Here is a 9,609-nt window from a genome sequence, read left to right on the forward strand (position 1 = left end):
TGGGAAGTGGTTGGAAGCATGCTTTCTTTGGGTGGGGGTTGGGGTGGGAAGCATGGTTTCCAGCCGGGAAGAGAGGATAAGGGCGGGTGGATGGATGGGGACCAGAGCATGTGAGGGGAGTTGAGCGTTTGGAAATCCCACTCATGGAGCAGTGCCTTTGAGTTCATTTTTTAGAATTAATTTTTATAAACATGAGTTTGGCCACTCTGGGGCTTCAGGCTCATGCGATGGTGCCTGGAGAGCCGGGCCCACATCGGAGAATATCCTCTCCACACTTGCAGAGCCACTGGGGATGCTAATCACCCTTTTGACCACCTTTGCCAGACTATGCAGAGATGCAGAGTTTGTATTTATTTTTCTAAAGGTTTTTAGGCAAAATAACCTAATCAAAACAAAACCTCCTTGAACGTGGGAATATGCCAGGCCTATTGGGCCAAAATCAAATATGGCCTATTGTATAGATAATAGAATGAAAATGAAAAAAATGTTTAAGAGATCTGATCTTTAGTTTATAAATACTTTGCTACAATGACACACTTTCTACAATTTGGGTGACTGGAGTCTTCGGCAATTTTTTGGGCCTTCCTCTGACACCGCCTAGTATATAGGTCCTGGATGGCAGGAAGCTTGGCCCCAGTGATGTACTGGGCCGTACTCACTACCCTCTGCAGCGCCTTACAGTTGGATGCTGAGCAGTTGCCATACCAGGCGGTGATGCAACAGGTCAGAATGCTCTCGATGGTGCACCTGTAGAACATTTTGAGGATCTGGGGACACATGCCAGATCTTTTCAGTCTCCTGAGGGGGAAAAGGTGTTGTCGTGCCCTCTTCATGACTGGCTTGGTGTGTTTGGACCATGATAGTTTGTTGGCAATGTGGACACCAAGGAACATGCAACTCTTGACCGGCTCCACGTCAGCTCCGTTGATGTGAATCAAATCAGATCAAATCAAATGGATTTATATAGCCCTTCTTACATCAGCTGATATCTCAAAGTGCTGTACAGAAACCCAGCCTAAAACCCCAAACAGCAAGCAATGCAGGTGTAGAAGCACGGGGACGTGTTCACATTGAGGGAGAGTTTGTTATCCTGGCACCACTCTGCCCGGTCTCTGACCTCCCTATAGGCTGTCTCGTGGTTGTCGCTAATCCGGCCTACCACTGTTGTGTTGTCAGCCAACTAAATGATGGTGTTGGAGTCGTGCTTGCCCACACAGTTATGGGTGAACAGGGAGTACAGGAGTGGACTAAGCTTGCACTCCTGAGGGGCCCCCATATTGAGGATCAGCATGGCAGATGTGTTGTTGCCTACCGTTATCACATAGGGGCGGCAGGAAGTCCAGGATCCAGTTGCAGAGGGGGGTGTTTAGTCCCAGGGTCCTTAGGTTAGTGATGAGCTTTGTGGGCACGATGGTGTTGAATGGTGAGCTGTAGTCAATGAACAGCATTCTCACATAGGTGTTCCTTTTATCCAGTTGGGAAAGGGCAGTGTGGAGTGCGATTGAGATTGCACAATGATGATTTAGTGTCCACAACTAAAGAATCATTGTGGAATCTCAATTGCACTCTAGTCTACTCTCTTCTTTAGTTGTGGAAACTAAATCATCGCACTCCCCCTTTTGCTCTTGGTCCTCATCTTGTAAGTCACCTTGATTTAGCACCTGTGTGTTTTATTTGTTTCTTTATGAAAATATTAAGCAAACTCTATGACAGTAGCTAAGGCAAGGGGCTATAGCAGCATACAAGTAGACTACAAATGCATGCTGGGCCGGGTTTGCCCTCAGCTCCTGAAGTGAGCGCTACTGGAATGCTACTGGATCAAACTTGGAGCGGGTGAGAAGGCCAAAGCTCCAGCCTTTGGGAATCTCACTCCATGCTACAGTCAAATTGGGCACGCTCAGCTCCAACTCTGCTTCCCTCGCATATCTGATGGGGACTGAGGTGGGAATCGGTCGGGGTCATCTTTGTATGCTTTTATTTTGTTTTTGTACCTGTAACTCTCTTTTGAAAAGCAAAATTACCAAACCAAATTGTGCTCCTTGACAATTGATCCTTTGTACACTTTACTGTATATGATTTGAAGGGAAAAAACGAGTTTGTTTGGGCAGGAATTCACTTGTGTCTGCAAGTATGAATATGTTGATAAATCTCTTCGCAATAAAGCTTTTCCTTGGAGTTATGCCAATGACGGTATATAATGGACTAAGCCATCGATCATGTGACGCCATTCATTCCTTTATGAAGACTCAATGGCAAACTGAAGCCAAATGAAGTCGGTTAAGATGGATATTAATGGAGACATAACATGCACAGTTTGAGATACTCCAAGAAGGGACGTTGCAGACAAGTTTAGTGCTGCCTCTCTCATTGAGTAATTTAAGTTGAAGGATGACCGGGATACTGCAGGCTGCCATTAGCTACAACATTTTCCTTATAACTTCTTATGTGTGTGATTTTAAAATAATCGGTTTAAGGACATACATATGGTGTAATAGAAGCAATTATTAGTACCATAATTGTCATAGATTTTTATTTTATTTACACAAAGATTGACCATGAAGATTGACATTTGTCCATTCACTATAATGGGAGATCCTGTTTTCTGCCTTGGACTTCCATGGCTTCAATGAGAGGGGGCAGTCGTTCTCCCCTGGGTCAAGCACAGATGGTATGATTTACATGTTTTCATATTTTCATATTGTTGACTGTTATGAATGAACAATTATATTTGCGCCACACAACAATCACACATTTAGTTACTGTACCCAACAGTGATTGAGAAGTGATCATGTTATCAATGTTATATGAATAACGAACCTTTCCTGCATTTCAAGAACATGACGTTTCATTCTGTACTACTGAGTGAATACAATTGACTGTTATTGACGTACGGACGGAGTGTACTGTTCTTCTTATCCCTGTGCATTCCAAATGACCCCCTATTTCCTTTATATTGCACTACTTTAGACCAACAAATAATACATTATATAGGGAATAAGGTGCCATTTGGGACACAGGCCATGTTTCATCTCCAGCTTTAATACCTCAAATCACTCTAATCCACTGTGTTGCTAGTCCATGTGGCACAACATCAAAGCACTTTAACTACTGTTCTATTTTTCACACTTTCTCCACTAATATCCTAGTTGCCATTTTTGATCATTAGGGCTTTCTTTTAAACACAGTGTTCGGTCTACATTTTGTAAATATTGAACTATTGTGTTTCATCTGCATCTTCTTCGCTCCTTCAGTGGCTTTCCATCTTTTCTCACCATGTTAGCTAAAATATGGTTATTATTAGCACTGTAGTTGTATTTGTTAAGATGACTTCTTCTTGTTTTTCATTTATTTACCCATGCTGTTGGGATGGTAGGGATGGTAGAGATGGTAGGGATGGTAGGGATGGTAGAGATGGTAGGGATGGTAGAGATGGTAGAGGTGGTAGGGGTGGTAGGGATGGTAGGGATGGTAGAGATGGTAGGGATGGTAGGGATGTTAGGGATGGTAGAGATGGTAGGGATGGTAGAGATGGTAGGGATGGTAGAGATGGTAGAGATGGTAGGGATGGTAGAGATGGTAGGGATGGTAGAGATGGTAGGGATGGTAGAGATGGTAGAGATGGTAGGGATGGTAGAGATGGTAGGGATGGTAGAGATGGTAGAGATGGTAGGGATGGTAGAGATGGTAGGGATGGTAGGGATGGTAGGGATGGTAGAGATGGTAGGGATGGTAGAGATGGTAGGGATGGTAGAGATGGTAGAGATGGTAGGGATGGTAGAGATGGTAGGGATGGTAGAGATGGTAGAGATGGTAGGGATGGTAGAGATGGTAGGGATGGTAGAGATGGTAGGGATGGTAGAGATGGTAGAGATGGTAGGGCAGGAAAGAAAAGATGAAGAAAAAATATTAGATCCTTCATACAGCATCTCCCTATGATCAGATAATGGTTGGCACCTTAACCCTGAGAATCTGCAGTACACAGATGTTAAACAGGGCTGTGTCCTAAATAGCACCCAATTTCCTATAGGCCCTACATAGGAAATAGGGTGCCATTAAGGATACGGACTTAGTCATACTATTCTAATGCATAGCTGGGTGAGTTCTCATCATGGTGGATGTGTTGTGAGTAAAAGACTCTCTGGTCTGGTGTCTTGTCAAACCCGCAATGTCAGACAAACACGCACAGTGGCGGATTTAGGTATAGGCGACAGGTTGGCATCTTGCTGGGGGCGGCACAGGGCGCCCGCAGCCAAAAATTAGGAATGGTGACATTTTCACGATCTGTTTTCTATCGCTCATTTGCACGTCACTTCAATGATATCATGTCACGGTGTGGGACTGTGGGTCAATTAACCTTGTCGGAGTGGGCGCCCTGATTCTAGTTTGTGAGCCTCCCACTCAGAAGTACGAGATGGGGAGGGGGGCAGGGGCAGGGGCAGGTTGACCTCAGGTCTCCTGAGGTCCCCCTACCACTGGAAGCCAGGGGTAGTGGGAGCGGGGGAATTTATCAAATAGAGTACCAACTTTGTACAGTACTAATGCAATTAGTAAAATCAGTCACACTACGAAATGATATCAAATAAACCACAATTCATTCATAATACTGTGAATATATAGTTTCACAGACATATTGTTGCATTTTTTTCTGGTTTGTGTGAAATCATTAAGAGTAATATAAAACCAGTCTGCACACCACCAAGGTGAATTGGTTTAGTCTTGACTCTTGGTTGACAGTGTTGGGGGCTGGGTGATGTATTGCTGCTCGAGTGCCATATCAACAAAAATGTGTTTCTATTTGTCTTTGTTACTTATTTTTGTTATTTATTAGTGTTATTTGTACATATATTTGTATATTTATATAGTTTTAAATGTTAGGATTATTTATTTGTGTTGTTCCAAATGTCTGAATAAAAATTAGCCCAGAGAGCCATACAAGCTAGAACCGCCACTGAACACACATTACACATTCTTAAGGGAGGAGCACAGCACAGTACTCTCCATGCATAATTGAAGTAACAGGAGACAGGTCAGGGCTAGCATGCTATTAAAACTCAACATTACACGTGGGGAAAATCATCTCCCAGCGACAATGTTATTCATCATGACAGACTGACCATCTGTGTGTGGAGTGGTAGTGTATCGCCAATCCATTTCTTTGTTACTGCAAGGGGAATAGTCATCGTTACATAGCCAATGCAGAATACAGGTTGTTTCAGAGAAGAAAATCTCACAATAAGATGGAAAACTACTTTGTAAGGTACAAAGAGGCTGAGCAAACAAAAACAATTATAAAATGTCTCTAAAAGAGATGAGTCACAAATTGCATTCTTTGATTGTGTTCAATCTATATTCTCTCACTTTGGAGGCTATTACAGCGTTTTATCCATGCTACCCATTCTATTAAAAATAGAAAACTATCAATAGAACAGCCAGCCACTGAACCAACTCAGCTGTAGAAAAATCTGATTAAGATAATTAAAGACAGCCTTTTCTCTGTGAGATGAAATTGAATGGGTAACTAAAGTGTTTCCTTCATAGTGCACTACATTTGATCAGGGCCCTGGTCAAAACAAGGGCACTATTTACAATAATAATATTACAGTTTTTTTCAACTGCTTACACACAAAATCTTTTCATGTCACACGATTTTTGAAACCTCTCACTCAAAGTGCTAAACTACACACCAAATATCCAAAACCATAAGCTATTTCTCAGCCTTTGACTCACTTGTCAATTGCATAAAACACTTTTTTCAAAACACTACACACAATTCTCTACCTAAAACACAAAAATCTAACAGGAAGTGACTTGCTTTCCTTTTCCAAACACAACCAATCAAAATGCTACACTTATTCACCAGGTCACACACACACTCCTCACATGTGCAAACACTAATAGCTTAACTGATCACTAACCAATCACTGCTTTACTGTAGTATAGGCCTATAAATAGGTCAAAGGTCAGAATACCTGTTTTGAACAATGGATGCCAACAATGGACAGAGAGAAAGAGGAGTAGGAGGGAGAGGAAGAGGAAGAAGAGGACGAGGGCAAAGAAGAGAAGGAAGGAGAGCCATCTCTGATGAGATTAGGGCAACACTTGTTGATCATGTGATCAACCACAGTTTGACCATGAGAGAGGCTGGACTGAGAGTCCAGCCCAACTTGAGTCGATTTACAGTGGCATCCATAATTCAAACCTTCAGAAATGAGAACAGGTATGCAACTATCTAATGACTATTTTAGCATTACAGTAATGTACTGTAAAACACGTATGACTGCATAGTATTGCATAAACATTTGTAACTCTCATCCATCCATTTACTGCACTGCATTGAATGAATGAGGTTGGTTATCATGCTGTACTAAAATTTTTTGTACATTGTTTACAGTTCCTATGCTGAACACATACTGTGTTTGAATTCTTTAGAGTGGAAAGGCAAAGACATCATGGAGGACGAGGACACTTGTTTACAGATGTACAAGAGACTGCAACTATAAATATGGTTTTGGTCGACAATGCAATTAGGATTCGCGAGATAAGAGAGCTTATCTTGAATAATGACACCATATTTAACATCAATGCTGTAAGCCTGTCGACCATACAACACATCCTCCAACGGCACCGAGTGACGATGAAACAACTTTACAAGGTGCCATTTGAGAGAAACTCTGACAGTCAAGAATATGCGACATGACTTTGTAGAGGTATGTATGCAACACTACTTCCAGTGCTTCAGACATACCATATTTACTCATCTGTATATCCTTTTGTCTGTTACAGAGAGTATTGGAGCTGGATGCCCATGTAATTTGCCATGAATTTATTTATGTGGATGAGGTTGGCTTCAACCTCACCAAAACCAGGCGCCGCAGAAGAAATGTAATAGGACAGAGGGCAATTACCAATGTCCCTGGACAGCATGGGGTAATATAACCATGTGTGCTGCCATCACTCAAAATGGGTTCTCCATCACAATGCCACACTGGGTCCGTACAACACCGGCCATATGCTCACTTTTCTGGAAGCAATTTACACAATGCTTGACCCTGATCCAGATCAGGAGCCTGCTAGATTTGTGGTTTTATGGGACAATGTTAGTTTTCACCGGGCTGTTCTGGTCCCAAACTGGTTTGCCACCCATCCACAATTTGTAGTTTTGTACCTACCCCCATATTCACCTTTTCTAAATCCCATAGAATAATTATTCTCAGCCTGGCGCTGGAAAGTGTATGATCGCCAACCCTATGCCCGCATGCTGCTTCTCCAGGCAATGGAGGATGCATGTGGGGACATAGAGGTTGCCTCTGTCCAAGGTTGGATACGCCATGCTAGGAGATACTTCCCTCGATGTTTATTCTAAAGAATATACTTTTGGTTTACATATGTTTATGGTTTTGTTGTATGCTACTGAATACAACAGTAATGTTTGGCCGAATAAATATTTTCTGTTTCTACATTGCATTGGTGTTTACAGTGTACTTGTTACCCCTCACAGCAGATTACTTTCACTGTAGAACATTGTATTGAAATGTAGATATAAGCCTATGAAAGACCGAAGAGTTTTAGATTTAGAACAACAGTGTTTACATGGTATATCCAAAAATGTACTATTATGAAAGCAGTGTTGGCCATTTGATGCAAATGCTTCATTCTGACATGTGTTTATGGCATTTTGAATGTAGTGTTACACTTTGAAGGAGATGTGAGGCATTTTGCATTTTGTGTGTGCAGTTTTGGGAATTGTGTGTAGAGATTTGAAAAAAAGGAGACCGTTTTGAAAACCTGTGTAAGCAGTTGGAAAAAACTGTAATAATAATATTTTTGAGGGTGCTTATATTTGTCCTGTTACACACAACCCACTGGGCACACACTGGTTGAATCAATGTTTCCACGTCATTTCAAGTAAATTAGGTTGAACCAACGTGGAATAGACTTTGAATTGATGTCTGTGTCCAGTGGGTGGTGTGTCATGGAAATATGTTTCTTGCATGTCCCAACTCCCCCCTGAGACACCGCAAGGATTGGGGTCACAGCCAGGGTCACCATTGAACAGTTCCCCTGGAGCAATTACCTTGCTTGTGCCATTCGGGACCGTCCCATGGATGGTGGTATCCATCTACAGTCCAATAGCTTAGCAGTCAGTCACAGTTGTGCTCTTATTATAAGAGCTAACCTGATCATTGGTAAAACATTTATGGCAACTTTCTTGCATGCTATGTGCTAAAAAAAAAATGCATGAAGTGAGTGCATGAAGTTACTTCATATCTACAGATTTAAGTAGTCTCTTCCTCCAAAAAATATTCAAAGCTTCAGACAGTGATACTCCCAATCCATGTGGAAAGATTTAATTGGATCACAGATATTGAGGAATAGTGATTGAGGTTGCTCCCTGAAATCACATTCACGTTGATTCCATATCGTTCCACCATGAGAGGAAACGCCTGAATCTGAATGATAACCGTTAGATCTCTAAAGTCTGTCTTTTGTTGTTAAATAAAGTTGTGCACTTTTTCAATTAATCACGATAAGAGGAGTGTTATCTTATTTTCTTGTCAGTTTGATGTAAATGTACAGAAAGGATTTTTGTCAGTGCTTCTACTATAAATCATGATTATTCCAACAGTGCAAAGCTTTAGGCTCAGCTCATTTTATAATCTCTGCGTTCCCCCTGAAATCTTCCCTTAATTGGTAGTCCATTCCCTGCATGCTCTTATTACTGCTACCCAGACATGAATAAAAGGATGTTTACACATTTGCTGTCATCTTCAGCTTTTAAATTTTCTTGACAGACGTTAATGCACCACAAATAAACCCTAGCAGAGTGCTTGTGTAAGAAGTGGTCCAGAACCATGCTTGCCTGATGACTAACCTTGCATGAGATTTGAGGACTCGCATTAGCTCCCGTGAGCTAATGCCTAGGCTTCAGCTCAGCGGGCTAACTCAGTGTTGATGCTCAGAGGACTTGCCACTTACCAGTTAATTTGCATGTAAATGTTAAAGTTAATCGTTGCAGATAAACATATCCCTGAGCCACCTGTCCCTCCCTCTTCAACCTGACTCATCCTCTGCCATTGGGCCACTTTGTCATTTGGCCTTAGATAAGAGCAACATTTTAATGGTTTAAAAAAAGCAATGAACACTTCTCATCTCTGATCTTCAACTGGCAATCATTATTTATTGTCCTCTTTTATTATTTTCTCCTCCGTCATGTCTTATTTTTCTATGATCTGTTTGCCAATGGGTATGTATAAGCCTTTCCACAAAAGTTGCATTTTAGTGGATCTATTTACCAAAACTAACATTTAGTCTTTTAGGGGAGAAAAACCACACCATCAGACATAACAGAAATAAAGGCACAGCCTCCAACCAAATGGAATGCACTGTGGTTTCAAGCTTAGTCAAGCTTAGTCCTCACAACAGAAGTCTCCAACGTGTTTCCTGAGCGTGCAATTATTTTTATGGAAACCTTTCAATTAATCATAACTAGGGGAGCAACTGTCATAAACACAAATATTGTGATTACACAGAAAGATAGAGAGAGAGAGAGAACGAGAGAGATCGAGAGAGAGAGAGAGATTGAGAGACAGAGATTGAGAGACAGAGAGA

Source organism: Oncorhynchus mykiss, chromosome 2, assembly GCF_013265735.2.
Source record: "Oncorhynchus mykiss isolate Arlee chromosome 2, USDA_OmykA_1.1, whole genome shotgun sequence".
NCBI lineage: Eukaryota > Metazoa > Chordata > Actinopteri > Salmoniformes > Salmonidae > Oncorhynchus > Oncorhynchus mykiss.